The sequence below is a fragment of the Dicentrarchus labrax genome, unplaced genomic scaffold (genome assembly GCF_905237075.1).
Source record: "Dicentrarchus labrax unplaced genomic scaffold, dlabrax2021, whole genome shotgun sequence".
Lineage (NCBI taxonomy): Eukaryota > Metazoa > Chordata > Actinopteri > Moronidae > Dicentrarchus > Dicentrarchus labrax.
Window position 1 is genome coordinate 10192204 of NW_026136706.1, and position 22620 is coordinate 10214823.

At 37.9% G+C, this 22620-nt stretch overlaps 1 protein-coding gene across 1 annotated transcript in view; it reads right to left on the reverse strand.

The window, feature by feature from the left end:
* The window catches only part of thsd7ba (thrombospondin, type I, domain containing 7Ba), a 162183-nt gene that overhangs the window by 136305 nt on the left and 3258 nt on the right, over positions 1-22620 (reverse strand). The gene's annotated exons all lie outside the window — the stretch shown is intronic.

The window sequence follows — 22620 nt, forward strand, 5'->3', positions numbered from 1 at the left end:
GTGATTGGTTTTTCACTGGAAATACAATTTTAAAGTGACTTTTTTTTAAAATTTCAGTTGATGAGTATGTCAGAATGCAAGTTAATAAGATGCTATAAAGAGGGAATCTTATATCACCCATACAGCTCACCTTTTACATAAGGCATTCTGCATCACTAAGCCACATAATATTTAAATTAGATGCATTCCTTGCCAAAGAATATAAGATCTACAGATTTTTAGGCTGTACAGAGGATTTGTGTCTTATTTGTACCAGATTTCTCCCATAGGTCTGATGCAGATGTAAATAGTGTTATATTAAATCCAACTGATAAAAAGGATAGACATTTTTGACATAATGAAAAATGGAAATGTATGATCTCTAATTTATGAAAGGAAGTTAACACAAAGTGGGATTGCTCTCTCACACTACAACATAAACTGAATGGTTTATAATGGTCTCTGCTAATTAAGCTTACTCGCAAGAGTCAACCTTGGAGAGCATAAAGACCTATTTAAATAACATATTTTAAGTCACCAGAAAGAAAAATCAGACCACAATGCAATTAATTAGCTATATAGTGACTGAGAAAATTGTGTATTTTTTTATTCATGTAAAAGTAGGTAATCTAAATAACCTCCAAGTCTGAGAAGAGCAGGGAAAGGTTTTCAACATGACTTTAAGTGCAAGAAAGGAAAGAAAGGGCTTTTAGTATACCATCTGGAGGCGATGTCAATCTTCAAGATACAACTCCTTGTTCTTTAAAGCAGAGAGACAAAAGGTCAATGGCAAAACACAACTTACAGGTTATTCCTGTTGACACACATTTGTGAACTGAGCTGCATTCATAAAGCATCTAAGAATCTCCTTTAGGAGTCAGGAAAGTTAAAGTAGCACTGAAAGTACTCCTACCTACTACCTCAGACTTGAAAATGACAACAACCTAGAGATGCAACAGCACAGCATGAGCTCAGACTTGAATCTATATATACATAGAGAATCTACATCTCCAATCTGACTCTGACCAGAGCACCCCACAACAGCATAAATCTTTCACAGCTCCTGCTTCACAGTACAACCCAGAATTCAAAGACTTTTATGGAAGCAATTCTTGGTGCACATAGAGGCTCCTTATGCCAGTGAGACAGGACAGAATCAGGTATAGCTGGCCAAACAATGCCTACGACTCATAAAACTGACTCTGATCTCATGCCAATGATCCATGAAATCTTTCTGAATCCTCAAACATAAGTGGAGCTCGGAGGATAATTCATGGTGCTTTGAGGTGTGAGCGCCAAGATGAATGGCTATGCTATTGCTGGAACTGACTTTTTTCAGAGCTCTAACACCTGGTTCGAGGAGAAAGCAACCACAGATGTTACAGCGCGTGTAGCATTGAGTACCATCACCAGTAGTTTGTCTACATGACCCATGCCGGTTTGGGCTGTTTTGTTGTATGCAGCTTGAGGTCCTGTATTAGATTTTAGCTTTTCATACTTTTTACACCACTTAGTTTTATTGGAACATTTACATTGTAACACCTGACTATAATAAAACAAGAAAATGTATTGTTGAACATTGTAGATTCTGAAATAAAGTCTAAACAGATTATTCGTGTCCCTTATAACACAAATCGAAATCTTGAGTCAGTAGTAGTAGTTTCATCTGAAACATAAATACAATCACAGCAACTCCAATCCAGTCCAATGTACCAAATCTACACCTTATTTAGTGATAAATGTACTAGTGACTGAAACTCAAGGAACTTCTTTCAAATAAAAAAAACATTCATTGAAATTATCTACTGAAGCGTACAAAGGGCATGGACAATAATAATATTGCACCAAATGCTGATGCTGTGTATTGACCGTGCCTGTTGAAAATAGAGGAAAGAGGAAGGGGGTAAAAGTCAAAAGATAAGTCAGGCAGTAAAAGAACACAAGAAATTATCCATATTTTGGGAGCATTTCAATTTCAAAGCTGTCAAAGCAGAGAAGAATCATTACTGTCAGTTGAGTACGGTGGCAGCACAGTGGCAGAGATACCAATTGAACTGCACTAAATATTTATATCTCTTGGACAAATTCTTGTAGGTAATGAACTGCACATTCTTTAAGATTTTAATTTACTTAAAGCATTAAAACCTGACAATTTAGTGTTACCTCTGTAGAAAGAAAAGAAAATGATTGACTGGCATGTAACCCCTCTCTCAGCCTGATATCGGTCAAACCCCAGAGAGGAGTTGAAAAGTTTCTAGGTGTGTTGTGTATAGGTTCTGACAGGGGCTGTGCATCAGCAGAGCGCTGTGTCTGACCTTCCCTGCTGTTGAGCCCATTACGCTTCAATTAACGACAGCGGCCTGCTGCGACCAGAAGGAACAGATGCTGGGCCCACATGGTGGTAATTCAATGAGAGTGCCAGGCAGGGGGGGACACAAAACTTGATCCACCAATCAGACACACCTATGCACAAGGGGATTCAAATTTACTCTGCTGTATTGGGCCTTGAGACGGAGAAGCAAGAACTGTGACCCGTACTCCATGAGGCTCTCACAGTGTGCAAGAGCTAGTCGGAAATATTGCTGAGCTTTGCCATATGGGTAATTCAATTTCATGTGCAACAAAAAATCTGATTAGTGGCTATGCTCTCAGTTAATGGATACTCAAAGTTCAAGTAAAAGCAGTGCAGAGATTCTTTTAAATTGTGTTTTTGTAATCATTTCAATGGGTGATTAAGGTCTTGTCTTTTAAATGGGCTGTCGGAAGTCCTACATATAGATGCTTTTAGCACACAAAGTACAACTTCATGCAATTAAGGTTATACACGGTGAGATTATTGGGTGATTCTTACCAATACTGTCACTGCTTATAGAATTTACACAGTGTATGACACAGTGTAAGTCCATCCATTTCAAATGATTAAATACAGTTCATGTTTCTATCAAAAAGCAACAATAATGGTGTGCAGAATGATACAGGGGTCAAGAGGAATGCATACCTTTACTAACTGGTTAAGTCATACTTCACAACACAGGGATCTGAAATTAGTACAAGACAATGAATTGTGGACTAGACTGGTAAGATATTTTATTGAAGCTCAAGTTTAGGTAGTAAAAACTTGCAGATTAGTAAGCGTTCTTAGATGCATCTTGACATTGTGCGAACTACACCATGGCTTTCGGAGAGATCCCTTTTTTGGGGGGAGGGAGGTCAGGTCCAAAAAACATTCATTGCTGCAATGAGGTAGCCCTATACTTGCTTTATGTTAGCACATCTGATATATAATAATAAGTTAATAACATACATACATACATACATCAATACCAGCCTCATTTTACACATGATCCATGTACAGATACGATACAGAAACATAGACATGGTTAGCAGAAATAGCATATTGTTTTGTTTATTGTTTTTTAGAGATCCCTAATATTTCACAAGTCATGTTTTCAGAGGAGGTCATGTCTTAATGTGTCCTGTAGCTCACACCCAAAGATATCAGAATGTGTACTTTAGGTAAAAACGTTTACTCCGGATAACCAAATTAAGATTTTTCTCGTCTTTAGTGAATTAATTTAGTGAAATTAATTTAATTAAATGAATGGCTGTTCGATAGAATTCAGAGAGTCAGATTAGAATAGATTGTGTGCAATAGTACTACTACTGTATACACAATAAAGTGACATTTTTTAAATAACGAGGCAAGGATTTCTTTTAAATAATCACATAAAAGACATACATCCGTCACACAGGGCTTTTTACATCGCCAAATTGTAGTGGGAAAAGTCACCTTGAAACTTTGTGCTTACGATGCAAAGCAACACCCAATCCTGACAATGCAATTAACATGAAAAATGTGAAACAATATGTTTGTGTAGACAGGGTTTCCCCAAGTCCCCTAACAATGCCTACACCTTATCTGTAACTTCACCAGGAGTCTTGGAGAGTGTAATTACACCAGGAGCCGCCAGCCTGGGACAGTGCTGTTGGCCTGATTGGATCTCACCTTGACTTGACCTCTTCGACCTGGGGTGACTGAAACAACTCTCTACATCTCCACGAGGAACAATGCATTAGTTAATCAACTGATAAAAACTCCAGATAAAAGTGTCCTGATCCCATTAGAGCTGGAAATAACTCTCCACTCTCTGCTGGCAGTTTTACTGTTGCTAAGGATATAGTGTAGCATCCTATAGAGCCAGTATCCTTCACTGTGGGTCGGATTCGTAATGAGCAACGTTTGAATGCGGAGTCAGCAGAACATGTTCAGAGAGCAGTTGCAGAAATGAAACTTTGTTAATCTTATCCGTGTTGTCCTATATATAGGTCACCTGCGAAAACCATAATTCTATGTGTACATCAATATAAAAACGACAATTATAATTTAGATTCAGTCAGTGAATCCAAAGCTAATTTAAGAGGTCCAGTGTGTAATTTAAGAGGATCTATTGGCAGAAATAGAATATAATATGCATAACTATGATTTCATAGGTGTATGATCACCTGAAAATTAGAATAGTTGTGTTTTTGTTACCTTAGAATGATATTTACTTTTATATCTACAGACACTGACGGTCACCTTCTGTGGAGGCCATGACGTTTCTACAGTAGCCCAAAACAGAACAGAAACATTTTTGGAAGGGGAGGGTGAAGTGAGGGAGTTTCAATCTGCAACAACACTGCTAGATGCCATTAAATCCTACACACTGGTACTTTATCTGCCGTGTTTGTACAGTTGTACCTAATTGTCCCTACATTTCCCCAAAGCTACCTGGAAGGGTGCTGGCAGGAAGGTGCTGCTTGCAAAAAAACAGTATAAATCAATCAATCAATTTTATTTAAGTTTAAAATCAAAATCATGTTCTCGAAACACTTGACAATACAAAAAAGAATACATAGTAAAAACATACAGCAAGCAAATAAAAATACCCACATTAAAAGCATCCGTGCTAAAAGGATGTTTAAATAGGTGATAGTAGGCTGTAATGGAGTGAATAAAGGTAAGTTTTCAGTCTTGACTGAAAGATTTCTATTGGTCCTTCTGTTATATATATATATATATATATATATATATTATTTGGGGCTTTTTATGCCTTTAATGGATAGAGCCAACTGAAGAGTGTCAGGAAAGAGGGAGAGAGAGGCTGCTGCAGCGAGGACTCAGACTTGGGGCACCTACTCTACCAGATGAGCGACTGGGGGGCTCCTGAACATGCTTCTTTAACATTTAGTGGAAGGTCGTTCTAGAGGTAAGGGGCGCAGTGGGCATATCCTCTGAAACCGACTGTTTTTTTGGTATAAAAAAATAAAGCCATCATTGTTTACCAAGATGTGGTATAAAGTTGTGAGTTTTTTTATGGAGTTAATGGCCAATATGTTGAGATAATGATCTGTGAAAGCTTTAAGGTGTATAAGATAGTACCAGGGAAGCTGCAATTGAAGGAATGCAAATGACACTGTCACAGTGTATATTTTTGTCATCAACTGTCTGTGATCAGTGTGTAACTTCTAAGAAGCTATGAAACAAGCAATTACTTTCAGGAAAGTAGCGTCATCCTGTCAGTGTAGACGAGGCCTTGTTAGAAAGATACAGGTGAATGCTCTCTGGGGGACTTTACCAGCAGGTGACTCATCTGTCTCACAACAGTATACAGCGCAGGGATGGGACTGTCTTTGTCTCTTTGAATCTTATAATCTGCTCAGACCTTCGCTAGCAGAGCGTTAAGACAGCTCCTTCACAACTGTCACATTTGAATAAACGAATCTGAAACAGGAAATGGAGTCTTGGATCAACACTCACTAACCAAAAACTGCTGTACTGAATAATGCATTCCTCGTAACAACAATGTGCCACAAAGACATGCAAGACCGAGTAGGGGAGGGCACTGCCTGCTGTGATTTAGATGGTAATTGAAAACTTGACAGGTAACACTGCTCTCAATCTCCCAGAAACACTTATGAAATACAGAAATTGTAGATTGTTTACAGACAACAATAAAGATAGGTTATGCAGCCATTTGGAACATTGACATGTATTTTATTACTACAAATAAGACCTCTATTTACACTGTTTAGTACTTTTTCTAGCCAAAGCAGTGCTTAGCAGATAGAAGAACAGATAAAAGACAGGAAGTTAAATACTCACAAAGAACACATAAAACACACTGAATTGCTTTCCTAATCTCCAACAAGACACTATTTAAGAACTTTGATGCCCTGATTGCTAAAAGCCCTAGTGCCCTCTGTCTCTAGCATGGCCCTGGTGGAAGTGAACAACAAGAGATCAGCAGACCTCAGGCTGCAAACAAATCTAAGGACAGAAGGTACCAGGCAAGACCGATGCCCGTAAGACTTTAAAATGGATTCTACAAGCAAAAGCAAACTAGTGAACACAAGCCAAAATATGGCAAATGTGCAAAAATGTTCTACATCCTGTGAGTACTGCCACAGCTGTGCTTTCTATAAGCTGTAGGCAGTCAATTGATCTCTGGAGCAGTCCCAAGAATAAAGAGCTACAGTAATCTAATCAGGTGGACACAAAGGCATGATTAAGGGTTTGTGCATCTTGGAATGAAATGAATGATCTTATCTTTGTAATGTACAAAACAAATGGAGCTATATCATGCCTGTTTATTGAATGTTTATTTCATCAAGGCCATCAATTTGGTTTTATTAGTGAGCTATTTAATATCAAAATTAGTCAGCATCTTCAGGAGTATCACAGTTTATTGAATAAAAGCAAAAAGGAATATTGTCGTTGTGAATTACTAAGATTAAGAAGGACCAAGAATAAAGCCCTGGAGAATCTCACAAGAGCTGCTAGAGGAGAGGCTCTCAACTCAAATCTCATAAATGAGTCAGTGGTGAAACGAATACTGCCGTGCTGAATTTGTCACAAGAAGTAATCTTTGACATTTCCCTTCCAAGAGTAAATGTGACATAGATCCAAAGGGGGAGGAAAGTCACTGACAAAGTTTTTGACTTTTGTTTTGATGTTGTTGGAAGCATGTGTAAAGCACGCCAAGCACCCTTGAATTCATTGCTCTGAGTTGTTTAAGCTATGTTGGTGGCAGCATGAGCTTCGGGAGAGCTAGCTAACTTGGAAAGTTGACTGAGAACAACTAAGCCGAAATTTCCACAGAATTAATTTTGGTGTATAGTGCTCATACAATACCAGGCATTTGCGACACTGGATTAATTCAGTTAACGAGTTTTAACATTACATGTTTTTCTGAAGGAGGGCTACTCTAGAGGCAAAAATATTCTGATTGAGTTCAACATTTGCAGAGCAAAGGAATCATAGTTTTATATAGTAAATTCCTTTTTTTCATTCATGACAGTGGCATTTATGATCCTGGCAGTCAGCAGGTTCGCAACTACAGATATTTAACAGAAAAGTTACTTTGAACATAGGTAACTGCAGCTGCCTGCAGTTTTTGCTGCCTGCAACCAGTGTTTAGCTGTATAAGGTAACCACCATTTGCCCACAGGACTTCACAGTATTATTTCACTCCATGTCATAGTTTATCTTTTTTTAACTAACAGTAACCTACCGCTGCCTCCAGAGCAGTTTCTAAGAAAAATGTTGATGGGCTGACCACATGAAGCTCGGCTCTGCATGCAGATCACCATGCTCATTATTGTGTCCAGACTATTTGTTATTAAAATTACCACTAGACATAAAAATTACTTTTAGGTACTGCCATTAGCCAATTTAGTAGGACAGAACAATTAAAATATGTTGATAATTTTCCTTTATTCTAACTCTCCATTCCCCATTTGTAATCCACAGGTACGCACACAAGTGCCAACATGCTTACTTGTCATCCATACTGTCTTATTATACTGTATGTCTGTATGTATTTGGCCAAAAAAGAATCAACCCTTCAATACATAAGTAGCTGTATGTGTTTGAAAAAACAGAACATAAAACATGCAGTAAAATATACTATTTCACATCTTCAGCTTGGCATTATTTGATTTTAATGCCAACATTAAAAGATTTGCCAAAGGCACAAAATGTAAATTCCAGTGTCTCATATTTATTTATTTGAGTGAGCACTTTAAGTCATGAAAAGGACAGTCCTGTCCGAGTTGATACGTAGGTTAATTCTTTGAACTCGGTTTCTATTTCCTGGCTCCAAATATCTTATAATATCTCAGTTCAATCAGACTTTTTAATGAGGAAAAATACAATAAAGATTATACCTGATGTTTTTGATGACTTGGTGTTTAATTTCATAGCAGTCCACATACTGCAGCACATTGAATTAAGTGAAGAGCTCTTAAGAGAAATACAGCTTTTGTGATGGGAGGTATTCTTCCACCAAAGGCAAAGCAATGTGTTCTTTCACAATAAAAAAAGAAAAAAAAAGAAAAGCAGCTTCAGATAAGCAAAACATTGGGCATAGGCTGTGATGTTATGGAAATGACTGAGCTGTATAAACATGCAATTAAAGTGAGAGCATCTGACATTCATTAAACATGAGCCTCTCTAAGAATAACTCTGTGCTATATGGTTCATAAATTCCAGATTAGCTGTTCACGTCTTTGTGAATTATGTCCTTGAGCGACCCTTAAAAAAAAAGACATAAGGACCATATGGCATTTATTTAATAATGATTGTATTGTTTATATCACTATATCACACATTTAATTGAAAGATCATGCAACAAATAGTCAAGTCTCTTGACCAGAGACTGTGTGTGGTATTGATTCAGCTCTCAGTTTTCTTGTAGACAGAGGTATCTTTCTGTCTCTATTGCTGAAATTCAACTCTAAACCCTTGTTCCCTTTTGCTGACACAGTGGTCCATGTTTGGCATATTCTGTCTTATCGTTAAGACTTTCCCCACTGACATGTTAAATAATTCTGCAGCTCGCATTGACCTGTGACTGCAATTCAGAAACATGCCATTTGGGTCATGTGTGCATTAGTATTAACATCAGCACTCTGATGTTATCCATGAACTGATCTGAGCGAACTCACCATGTCCATACACTACTGACTAACCAACTCTACATTACAAATTATTACAATAAAATTACAAATGAAAAGGATTTGTAACATTTTAGCCATAATGTGTTCCACATAGCTCCAACTTTCAGAAAACTGTTGTTAATAGCAACACCAGTGACCGTTAAGTAAAGGGCCCTGTTGCTTGTGCACGCACTCCGTACACAGTCTGTAGGCATGAGCGAACTTCATCCTGGGCATTGGCCAACAGTTACATACACCAGACTGAATGCTGGAAAACAAAAGATAATCCTATTTAGAATAACATTGCTCTCTGCAATGTTCCTTATGCTTTATTTGTACTTACTATTATCACTGCTCATTGCCCCCCATCGTTGTTGTCATCGCCATCATCTTCTTCATGTTCATCATCATCAGTCACTACTATTAATGTAGTTGTTGCTGTGCACCTCTGTATGTCCGTCTCTCTCTCTCTCTCTCTCTCACCCCAACTGGTCGAGGCAGACGACCACCCACCTAGAGCCGAAGGGTCTGTCCTAGGTTTCTGCCTCTTAAAAAGGCAGTTTTTACTTGCCCCCGTCGCCAAGTGCTTGCTCATGGTGGTACTGTTGGGTCTCTGTAAATAATGTTATACGGAGTTCGGTCTAGACTTCTGTTATGAATTGGCGCTATACAAATAAAATTGAATTGAATTGAATTGAATTGAATTTGGACCCTTACTCTGTGCTACTAACTAACTTGCTGTTTACAACACCACTAAGAAACCAATGCCAGACCCACACCATGCAGCCAAGCCACAGCCAGCTGTCATTTATTTGATAATTTATTGTGATTTGTCATTATAGACCCTTTTTACAGAAGCCATTTTGATATTAAATAAAATAGGGTGAATACCGGTGTTACCAATGATACTAATTATGGTTCCGTTCCATAGAAGTCAAACAGAGTCAGCGTGCTGCTATTGTACATGTTGGCTAACTGGAAAAGCTGTGCTACACTGAATGGAACGGAGCCTTAATTAGTATCATTGGTAACACAGTGATAACGTTGGTGAGCAGGACTGCCAGCCAGCTGCAACCCAGCCACGCTGAATAACATTATCTGAGGCCTAAAACGGGAGCCAAAAAGTAACCTGAAAACAGCAAGCCAACAAGATCATTAGCCAGCTAAAGCCACAATATTACAATATATTTCACAAGCTTTGCAGTAAATGTTAGCTTTGACTTTGGATTTTCTGTTGGACTTTGTTGTGGTAGGGGTTTGACATTAACGGACTCCATTTATAAGCTAACTGTTGCACACTGTTAACAGTGTAGGGACGTGGTGAGAGAAGGCACATAGGAACATGCATTTGTCACATCCAAAATCTGACCCGGATCGCTACATAGAAATGCATTTAAATCGGCAACCGAGAAAGTTGGGGTCTCACTTTTTAAGTTATGCTACAACTTTATCACACATTGGCTCTAAAAAGGGATTAATAAATAAAAAAATAAATGTAATCTCACTTCAATCTCACACATGGAACCTTTACATTTTCACACTATCCTAAATGCCTGTTTAGCCACAATATTTCTTATGTTATATATGTGTGTGTGAACTGTTACACAGTCAAAAAAGATCATCTTTGATGTGCAGTTTTAATATTCTAGTTAAGATGTATAAATTATTAAATTATTCTCTCATCTCCAAAGTAGGTTATATTCAGAAATTTGCTGATAATACAGATACAGTCCCACTGAATAAATGCACACTAGTATATTGTCAGCCAGCAGGATGGGGCATAACTCCGAAGATATAGCCACAAGTGGTCTGTATCTTACTGTGTCATAATTAAATGTCGTACTTTGATAGAAATCTCTCCAGACTATATTACACATTGATAACAATTAAAATAATATTTAACCTCCCACACTAGAGCTCTAATTGTTGCTCTATCAACTCCTGGGTGGGAAGATGCTGCATGACATATGGACCCGCAGTGTGAGCGCTCTATCTCCTTTGTTGGGTGAGGCACTTATCTGATTGTGCTTCCTGGATAAGAGAGGCAGGAAAAAGGGGGGGCTGAAAGTGGGACTTTATTGAACATTCTGTCTCCGTGGAGAACCCTGGGCTGGCTCACTTTGTGAAAACAGAGACCTCACCGTGGCCAAATCCAATCAAATGTTTTGAGGGCTGACAGGTCCAATCAGTCAGGGGCTGGTTGCTGCTCACCTCTCGGGTTCAGTTTAGGAGGAAAGCTTCTGGTTTAAGACTTTCACAGACATAGACGCGAAACAATGCTGGTGAAGAATTACTAGACGAGGAACAGGATAAAACTGAAAAGACAATGTTTCACTTGCTCTTCTGCTATCTTGATGGTATCCTTTTTTCATGGCATCATAAAAATTGCACTGTTCCATCATTCCAACAAGACAATTTGCTTGTAACACAGCAAGTATAGTAAGCACAGACATCATCTTTTTCATATATGTAGCATCTTGTGACCATTACTTCAGATTTGTATTGTGAAATCTATCCGAGCAATTCAAAGCAGTTCATAGAGGGTGTTTTAAAGATCTTTGTATTGACATGTATTGGTATTGTGCCAGGTAATTTCCCTATAGACTTCCCATCAATGTCTTTGATTAATGACGCCTTAGACTGAGAACAAGATTACACATAAAGAAGAACTGAGCTGTCTTTGAAATCCATCAAAATACAGTACAGTGCAAGTGAGTATTTTATCTTTACAGAGCGAAAATAAATGCAGCTTGAGGTGTGCAACAAAGGCACATTCATATTCAACTCTGTTTCCTTTTCAGTTTGGTTCAGCTTTTAGATATCAGTAGTTGCCTTTCCTCCTCCTATGGGCTGAATATCATACACTGTAAAACGAGTGCTGCAGTTGCAAAGCTGAAAAAGTCAAATATAAAATAATGTTTGCAGAGATTAGATTTTTTTTTCAGCCTATCAAGACATTATGCAAGCCTTCAAATCAGAGTTTTAATCTTGCACAACATTTTCTATTAGATGTTTTTTCAGTTTTGAAATATGACATGATATTCAACCCATCTTTCTCAGGAATCACCAAATATGTGGGATGTATGTGATGTAAGATGGCAAAACATGAAGCTGTTGTGCTTCAAAAGGACTGTGTTGCAGTTAATTGGGAGTGAAAGACTTTACAACACAATTGTATTCATGCTTGGCATAATACAAAGAAACATGAATAAACCTAATAATTTCTTGTCAGATCAAGATTTTGAAATCAGAATTGTTTGGACAGTCACAGCCCTGCAGCTTCAAAGGAAAGCAAATCTCCTGGCAAGACTGTTAAAAAGTTTGTCTAATATCATTACATTTTGCACGTCAACATACAAAAGCCAAATATATGCAGGCAACAAATGTTTGTTTTTTTCTGTGTTGTTTAACCCTGTTAAACATCATGATAAAAGCTCCAGTAACAGACCACAACATGTTAACAACAGTCCTTATTTCCAAGTACAGTAGGTGGCAAAGGGGAAAAGTAGTACATTTGAGTCAGTTCAATCAGTGGGAAATCAAGTTAATCACTCAATAAGGAGTAAACCCAATGTAATGATCTTCTTAACAGTGAAAGAGTTAAAGTGTAATCACAATAATAGAATAATCCAATTTTATATTTACACCATGATTTTAGCTGTCAATATGTGAGTATGGATTGACATACACACTAACAATAACAACCATAATAACTAAATGTATGAGGTACACTACATACAGCAAAGCAGAAGAAGGCACATAAAGATCGTATGTAGGAATAATAAATGGTATCAATAATAATAAATAATAAATGGCCCTGATGGCCTAGTTTGTTCATGAGATTAAATGCTTATGCTCCATCTGGCAGTTACAGTCAACCTGAACCATAATCAATAGACATGCTAATCTAGATTCACATACCATCTGTGCCTTGTGACCACTTGAATTTTCCAGGGCTCGTCTAGGACAGTGATAAAAATCAACCCACCCTCGAAGACAGTGGCACAAAGAACTCTAAAGATTTTCTGCTATGCTTCATCCACCTTATAACAAGAACTTGAAAGAGCTATAACAAAATAACTCAGTGTGTGATAAAATGCAATGAGTCTCAAACTGACATCTTATGTAACTTGTTTGATCAATGGCGAGCCTGGCTTTTGTACTTACACAGATTGTGATGTGTGGGAAATAGACTAAATGTAACGTAAACCCATAAATTCAACTGAGTAACATAATTGTATAAGAGACATTTTATTTAACACCGTAATTGTACCACCCCTCGACTTGTAACCTAGCAACTACCCAACATCACATCTTTTTCTAATCACAACATTAAAAAAAACACACTCAAATTTAATTAAATGTATATATATTTTTTTTAAATCACACAGTTGTATTTGGCTTGTCTAAGTATAAAGTTTACCGCAACAACAATATAAGCTAAGTCTCTTGACGTATGGCAAAGTCTGGGTGTGCAAGACCGTGTCAGATCTAGATTTGAGATGTGAGCGAGGTGGAGCGATGAGAATTTCCGCTCCTCGCTCATGGAGTTGTTTGTTCACTCTGCTCAACTGTTCAAAGCCTCTCTGGGCTGCCCCGCTCACAATCGGTCCTCTCTCAACTGAGATTTCACCCGCTCCACAAAAAACGCTTGCCGCTCTGAAAAATTAAAAAAAAACTGCATTGTAGCTGTTTAAGCTGTATCGTAAAGCTGTATGTGTCACGCTGGAGACTCACAGATCAGACACACACACAGGTCTCGAGTGTATTTTCCAAATAGGTTCACTCCTTAATGTTTGCATCGCACAAACAGGAATCAAATAATACTGTAACACTATATTCCCAATGCTGGTTTTATGAATTGATGTACAGTATGTTGCAAGACATGAAGGAGTTGTTAATTTCCTAGTCAAGGACGTGAGGTCATATCCACTTCATCTTTGATGATGTATAAGTTATTCCTGGGTTGTGTCCAAACTGTGCAACGGGCATTTTGTTGTATTTTCTACAGCTTATACGACAGATGTTGTTATTGTTAATGAGAGCACCAGGCAGGTGTTTGTTTTGGATGTGGGCTGTGTGACCATAGCTTGGGGGAGGCGTTCCTCACCAAGGTTGCAAAGTTAACCAGCCTTGAGTTGAAGATATTTTGATATGAATGCAGAATACTTGTTTTTAATTTTTGTAATCTGGTCAATGTCCATGACTTGGTGGTACATGGAGTCTGCAGATGATAAAAATGACCCCAAAATGAAGGGGGGGGGGACATTCTTGTGTTCCAAGGTGCTGCACACTGGCAGGCTATCACCTTGTTTGGAGCACTTTGTATCATTCATTTTCACAATACATTTTATGTGACTGTCAATTAAAAATCCTTTTATGCCAGAACAAATGTTATAGACAGTCCATATCATGCTGCATATCTGTACCGATTAGTTCTGTATACCAGTTTAAGCCCACCCATAATTAAGATCCATATCTGTCACTTATATACAATCACATCAGGCATGCCTGATTAATCAATTAAAAGATGTCACTTGGGCGCTAAACTAGTAACCGTTTGAATAATTGGATACTGCAGCTGAACTGATGGGACTGTAAAAGGGTGATACAGAGCCAATGAAAGTCAATGATATTTTTAATGTCTTCAAATTGTAATAAAACAACATGCCTACGGTCTATTAGAAAATTCCTTTGAAGAAAGGGTGGAATATGGGGTAATACATTATAACATGCAAACTCAATAATGGTCTGATTGATTTTACAGCTCATAAATTGTGTTCTGTTGGATATATATGGATCTGAGACTATGCCTAAATGTTAAATGTTCAGGGACAATAAGCCTATTTCACATCATGTTTTCACATGTTGATTTCTGTTCTGAACTTGTGAGAGGGGGAAGTGAGTAGTGATAACCAAAAATTAGCAGAAAAACACACTGTTAGAAGATGAAAATATGTCACATTTGCCTCTACAAGAACAAAATGAAGACTGTGGCTGTAAATAGTTCCAGAGTCCAACCTGGAACAAAACAGTGTGTTATTTTCTTAATTGGTCGCAAACGTCAGCATGCTGACATTTTTCAATGCGCGAGGTAATTCAACTTTTGCAAAATAAAGGATTTATAAGCCTTGGAAAAGGAAGTAAAAAGCTATTTGAAAGGGAGTCCGCAGGGCTCCACATTTTCAGTGAAAGACCAAGGGGTCTAATCCTCACGATAGCCTATATGTGTAATTTATCATGGTTGGCCATGGAATTATGTGCAGACCTGACACAATAACTCAGGACTTTGTTTTCATTTTTTTTTTCATTAGGATAATCTTATACTTTGCGCTATTTTAAAAAAGCAATCCACCATTAAACCCACAATCATTTATAACAAAAGCCTTAACACGTGCGGAAAGTCAATAGATGGCCCAGCACAGCTCTTAAAAGTCAAAATTACCTTTGATTAGCCAAAATTATTGTACTTAATTATGTGGCATGAGATCAATTGAGAACAATTGTAACTGTGTGATATTCATTTGTAACTGTCAATCATGCTCATGCAAACAACATGCTACAAGAAATGAATGGCTGTGAATTTTATACAATGTGTTTTAGCACTACATTATTACAACACCATGTATACACCATAGAAATGGTGGGATATGTCCAGTCAAATACTGTCATTTATTTATTTCAGACAGTAAGCCAAGTGGATATATAACTTGCTGGAGCAATTGGGTTTGTTGTGACTACTGCAGTAAAAACATTCTTGTAATAGCAACTTCGAGAAGAACAGAATCACTCTTTTCAGCAAGTTCCCCAAAAAACAACCTATGTTTACGTTCAAGTGACAAAGACATCTAATTACCATTGTAATTATGACAGGAGCAAAGGAAAGAAAGTCAGGTGTCATTATAGAGCAACAAAGTCTGCATAGGGAGGCGGTTGGGGAAACCACTGCTTGTTCACCATTTCAAACAGAAACACACAGATTTGTGACAGTTTTGGATTCACAGACAAATTATGTCACCCTGCTCATGGGGGTGTCAGATCAGAAAACGCTTCTGTGTATTGTTCTAGCGGGCAAACAACATATTCTCCTCACTTTTCTAACTTACATCACACCCATCGATCTGTCAGACTAGTAGTTTTACCTACAAAATACTTTGCAAACCAACTTTTCCTTTACATTAATAGTTGAAGCACCGACAACTCTGGGATGTGGATAACCACTAAGCACCAGCAGGCCCTGGCACTCGTAACTGTGCCACATTTGCGCAAGGAGTGATTCCCATTCCAAGGTTCTGGCATTTGGCCAGGAGGCACTCAGCACCAGCACAAGAAACCAGCCAGTGCCAGTCATTATCCTATTGTTTGGAGGCACACAGCCTGTCCTAATTAGATGCAAAACAGCATAGAAACTGTATCTAGTGGCACTGCAAATGAGAACCCCGTCACACAGCCTGCTGCTGCAGGTTGGAGTGTAATGAAAAAATTAACTACTATTCTCCTGTGGAGAGCAAAGCACATCAACAGGCTGGGCTTTTGAAACAGTCAACTGCTGTAGGGAGCAAAGGGCTAGCACAAAAAAGGCGTGCAACACTCATCCTTGCACACCAGGTGTCAGAGCACAAGGGTGAAATGTCATTGTTAAGTGATCCTCACAGCTGCTCATCCACACATCTTAAAAAGACCAAAACAGCTAAGAACAGCTGTAAATAAAAGCATCAGGTTATATTCCTCTCAAGACCTGACATCAGAGGCATTATTTAATTGTCTTTGCAACAACTTCATATGCCTCTTGCACCTTGACTGGATATAACAATAGACAGAATGATCACTGATCTAGCTTCCATTTCTAAAAGTGCCAGAATGTTTGGTTGCATACAAAACATTCAAACAGCTTGGAATTGTAACTAGGTTGTGTCTGTCAGTTCTGCTTGTCATCCAGGCAGGTAGCCAAGACTTTGCCCAAACACTTATTTTAAGTTAAGTTTATTCTTAACAATATTCTTTTACTGCTAAAAGTCTAATTCGTAAAACATATTCTGCATCCCCTTGTCACAGTGGACAGCTGATTAAAGAGTTTCATGCCCTGATTACATGTACTAGAATTTTCATCCATAAAGAACATTAAGCATTTAAAACCAGAAAGTGTTTTGATGGAACAGGATCTTTTAAAAAAAATACTCAAAAAACCCGTCTCCCTCTTCTTATGTTCTTAAAATGAATGCTTATCTGTCGTTTGCCACATGCAGAAGGATGAGAGACAGAGATAAGCTGCAGAGAGAAAGAGAGCATGAAAAGCATGAGGGAAGGGAGAGCCTGAGACAGGGAGAACGCCAACATCAGTAGATTACCAACTTGTAAAGACCAGGACCCTGGGCTACCAAACTATCACAATCTCACACACTCACACACACATACACACACACACACACACACACACACACACACACACACACAACACACACACACACACACACACACACACACACACACACACACACACACACACACACAGTGAGAGAAACTAAAGTTGATGTCTCATTGCCAATACACTCACATCATCTAAAATGTTCTTTCCAAAGTCAGGAAATGTTTGGGTTGTTAAAAGAGATTAAATGTACATCTGTGTGTGAGTGTATTTGTCTGTTTACACATAATGACACAGTGCCAGAAATGTGGATGGTAATTAAGTGTAACTGAATAAATAGAAAGATATGGACAGCACAAAGTGGAGCAATGCAGAGATATTTTGCCAATTTTAAAAATGAAACTACATATATATAGGACCCATTAAAGTTACATCATCAGTAGGAGTGAATGGGCTTGGTGAGTGCCATAGCACTTCTTTCTTTTTACGGTATTTGATGACATTATGAAAAACACTGAATAACACCAGCCTTATATTAGGGATCCTAGTATTTTCTCCTGCTTTTTCCTATTCATTTTTGTCATTATTAACTCTCAAAAACGAATTAAATCCAGTGATAATTTGGAATTTAACAGTCAACAGTGAAATTATCATTTCAATACATGAAAACTGCAATTGGCAGGTACCTCATATCTTACTGTATTGCCTGTATTACAGTATGTCTATATTATATTGTTCTTCTAAATGTTGTTTGTCCAAAATGGATGCATGGTGGAGGTAACCCTTCTGACCCACTATCTTACTCTCACTGCAGTCAGTCCCTAGATGTAGTGAAGTAGTGAAGCCATCCTATATTCCGTGAGTGACATCAGTTCTAAATATTTAAAATATAAAACATATAAAACTTAAAATATTTAATATTTATAATAGCTCCGTCCCAGCCCTTCCGTGTCTTGCCATTTCATGTCAGATGTTGTTTTCACTCACTGGTTGTACGGATGTCTGTAAATGTCGCAACATTGAATGAGAGAGACAGTGACGAGCCTTCCAAATGGAAGCATCTTTGGCTCTGGTAAGACCAAGTGTGCAAAATTGCAGCCTTCAAGAAGCATATATTACATATTCCCATCTTATTTGTAATTTACACTTGGAGGCTGCTACTTATCATGGCAGATCAGACAAGACGCAACAGTGGCATTAAAAAGAATCAAATCAAAAGAACTTTCCTCTTAAGCAGCTCCAGTGGGATCACTCTAGGCTCTCACCTCTCTAAGTCTAAGTCTGCATTACTAAGAGATAAGGTATACATCTTCCATTTGCCAGTCATTACTTGTGACATCCACTCATGTAAGATATCACTTCTTTTTGAATCCATAGGACACAAAAGAGTTCCTGAATTTAAAACCAGTGCCAACCCCTGAATATCAAAGTGGCATCAAATCAAATCCAACTGACTGCAGCTGCAAATTTCCATTAGAGCGATAGCAGGAACAGCATGTTTTCACCAGAGGTCATGTGTTCTCTTCAGGTGAACAACTCTTTTCCCTTCTCATTAGATGTAATTACCGGTGACACCTAGAAGACAGCAGGAGAATAACAAAAAAGATAATGTCAATTGAGACAGAGAGTCTGTTCTCTAGTCAGAAAAAAAAGACTCATTTGACCATTAAGAGGGAAGTGTATTGCTGCACTAATTCTATTACGTGAAAGGAAGATTTAGTGAATATAGCCAGTGATCCAAACTTAATAGGGGTGACGGAAGCAGGAGATCCAAGCTAAAGGCCAGTGGGCCAACAGGAGGCTGACCAGGTTTTCTGACAGCTTTCTTCAGCTGCCTGACACCTTCATAACACCCAAAGAATAACCTGTGCAGCCAGTTGGAAAGCGCTACAGACAAATAAGCCGGTTACTTGACAAAGACCCTTGAGATAAGGCATGCTCAAGCTCCTACATTTGTATTCCAAGTGGGGTGGGGGTTGGGGGCAAACGTAATTGAAAACTGTTGGGGTGTCGGGGGGTCAGCAAATTCAGTAGACTCGGGAAAAAAAAGTGTTTGTGTTCTGAGTAGCAATGTGAAGTAGCAATAGCCCAGCTGAGCACAATGATTCTTGTGGCCAAATAATAGCTTCCAGATCCTGCCCTCTATCAGATTGATGTGAAGAGAGATGGGAGCATGAAATCATTGCCACTAACTATGTCAAGGGTAAAGCTCTCTAAAAGAGGTTTCCTCTGCGGATGATTTCTTTATTTAAATGGATTGAGATTTATTTATTTTTTTAAACCACAGGTGTCAATTGTTTGCCATAACTAAGATTAAAGACAGAATTTATCTCTGGGGTTCTTGATTGAGATGCATTAGCTTTCTGAAAGAAATTGGAGCAGTAGTGTGTGACAGAACAACATACATCATTTTAAAAGGGATAATAAGTAAAATATTTACTGCTGGACAGTGGAAAAATGAATTCAAATAAATTAAAACATATAAAAAATGGCATCACTAAAGGTCCACCTTAAATGATTTGACCTTCATCTAATGTCGATCTAAAGCTTTACTGCCCTGTGTCAGCAGAGGTAATGAGATCAAAGAATCCCTGGACGGTCCTATCACAGTTAATCACCTGATGAGCACACATATATAGAAACCAGCATACACATACACTCACTCAATGGTTTACACATAAGGTAACCAGAAATCCACCCAGAAATAACTCCCAGGATACAAACATGCTATTGATTGTCACAGCAGTTTGTTAAGCTCCTCACTTATTATAATCTATAAGACAAAACGTATCCACAAATGGATGTGCCAATTTAAAGACTTCTCGCTCATAAAAGAACAGTTTCATCTCTCTATTTCTATTCTCAAACATTCAGCTAATCCAAATGCATGTTACTCAGGGTGAATGTGGTGCATATTAAAATCTGTGATTATTATTCAAATTCTATGCATACAGTATGTTTACACTAGAAGATTCCCATGTGATGTGAGGATGTTCTCTCTGTGGAGTGGAAACCTGCCCATCCTTTCTTTCACTGGGTCAGGTAACAGAAATAAATTTTATTTGCTCCACGGACTTTTCAAAAAAGGGTTTAAGCTTTGAACTAAAATCACAAGTTAATAACAGTAATTTCTACGAAAAGTGCAGGACGGATACTCTCTAACAGGAGGAAGCCAATTCACATAGAAGGAATGAGATGGAACCATTGCATTTTCCCCCTTTTCAATAGTAATCCAGCAATATTAGGTTGATTATTTCTGTAACCAACACATCCTCATACCTAAACGACTGAATAGGTTCCATTACAGTGACGAGTAGCATTAAGTCTAAGTAACATGCATACTGGACCTTAATTTTACCAGACCTTCGTCATACAAGACCTTTGACTAGAGGTCACAGCCTAACAATAAATGCAAATATGGTTCGTAATAAGCTACTTGCACAATTTACCTATACAGCCGTTTTTCTGATGAGGATGGGCTGGTTCTAAAGCTAAATGTATCCTAAATGATCACAGTAGTACAGCTGTGAGGGACGTGATAAAAGTGGGTGTTGTGAAACTGAACGTTTTTAGTTTGCAGTTTAATGATATGACTGCATGCCTTAGCAAGAGATTTGTGTAACTAGTACGAGTATGGTTTATTGCTAAGTGTGTGTGAGGAAGCGTGTTTTTTCAAAAACAACAATGGTGGCTGCAAAAGAGCTTAGCGTAGATGCTGCTATCACCACTTATAAAAAACTGGCAAGTATTTCTTTATTGAAAGAAGAGCAAAGAAAGGCACTGAAGTCTTTTTTTCCTCTTCTCTTCTCCTGACTGGCTTCGGTATGAATTTGACCATGTTTTATGGTTTGTTTGTGATTGGCTTACATTCATATTTTTGTATATTTGTAATTCTGGTGTCAGATGATTCCAAGTAGATTAAAATCCAAGTAAGTAGTTATAAATTATAAAATATGTTTCATAAGGTGTATTGTGATGAGCTTTATCCAATTAAACACAATGCAATGGAAAACATGTGTCCAAAGCCTGTGTGTGAGCTCTGTATTTGTCATTAAGTATCATTGCAGTGATGTGCAAATAACTGCAAACGGTTCTTTTGAATGCTTTTCAGATGCATCTAATCTTATTAGCAGGAGGAGGTTATTGATAAATAGCTTCCTGCTTGCTCTGCCCTTATATCGTATCATATTAGGACAGAGATAAACTATAATTCAGGGAGCCCTTTGTGCTGAACAATATGTCCTACCCACTTTTGTAACAAGCAAAGCTCTCGATTAAAAAAAACATTTGTGTAACATTTCATTTCCAAGACAGAGCACCTGATCACGGTTCATGGCATGAACCATACAGGTAATTTATTGTTAATAATTTAATAACGACTGATTTCTATTTTATTTTTGCCCTTTGAAGTGACCACTTATCACTGTTCTTAAGAAAAAGGAATTGCATCACTCATTATAAAAATGAAAAAGTAATGTTCTAATGAGCCATATATTTTATAAAAATAACTTTGATTAGCCCTATTATTTGAAATACCATTAGGGCATTCAAAGATTACATACGCCTACTCTATGCAGTAATTGCACTTAGGTAAGTTGTAATCACTGGAAGTGCTTTTGATCTTGGTAATAATACTGTATGTGTTAGCCTCAGAATAATAACATTGCTCTTTATTCACAGTCTCAATGTAAAATTGATGGTAAAAAGGCATCGAACAGCTGCTGAGTGTAATGTGTAGCTGGAAAGACTCAAACTTTTTTGTGTGATTTTTTCATTCAATTTTTATCGAATTATTATTCATAATGAACATCTGAGTAGGTTTTATTCAGCTGAATTTATTTTTGGTATTATTTTATGCAAGTTGCTGTCAGACCAGTAACCTACAATGTGTGTTTTTGTCTGTCACATATATACACAAATAGAAAATGTACCTTTCATCTCACCACACATAATTTTAATATGAAAACTCAACGTCATAATAAATAATGCGGGTTTATTTGCTTTAGAATGCTAGCAGTATGGCCCGTCCACCACTTGATTCCAGACTGAAATATCTCACCATCTACTGGGTGGACTGAAGGTTTTGTACGAACATTCATGGTCCCCAGAGGATGAACTGACCAAAGCCACTAGCAGGCCCAATTTTCAAAAAATATCTCATAAAATATCTCTACATGCTGGATGGGTTGGCACAAAATTTTGTAAAGACTTGACCCTCCACCGCCAACATCAGGTAAAATTTTTATTCAGTCTCAGCTGTTCTTTGTTATTGCTAAGCAATTACTGATAGCAAATGG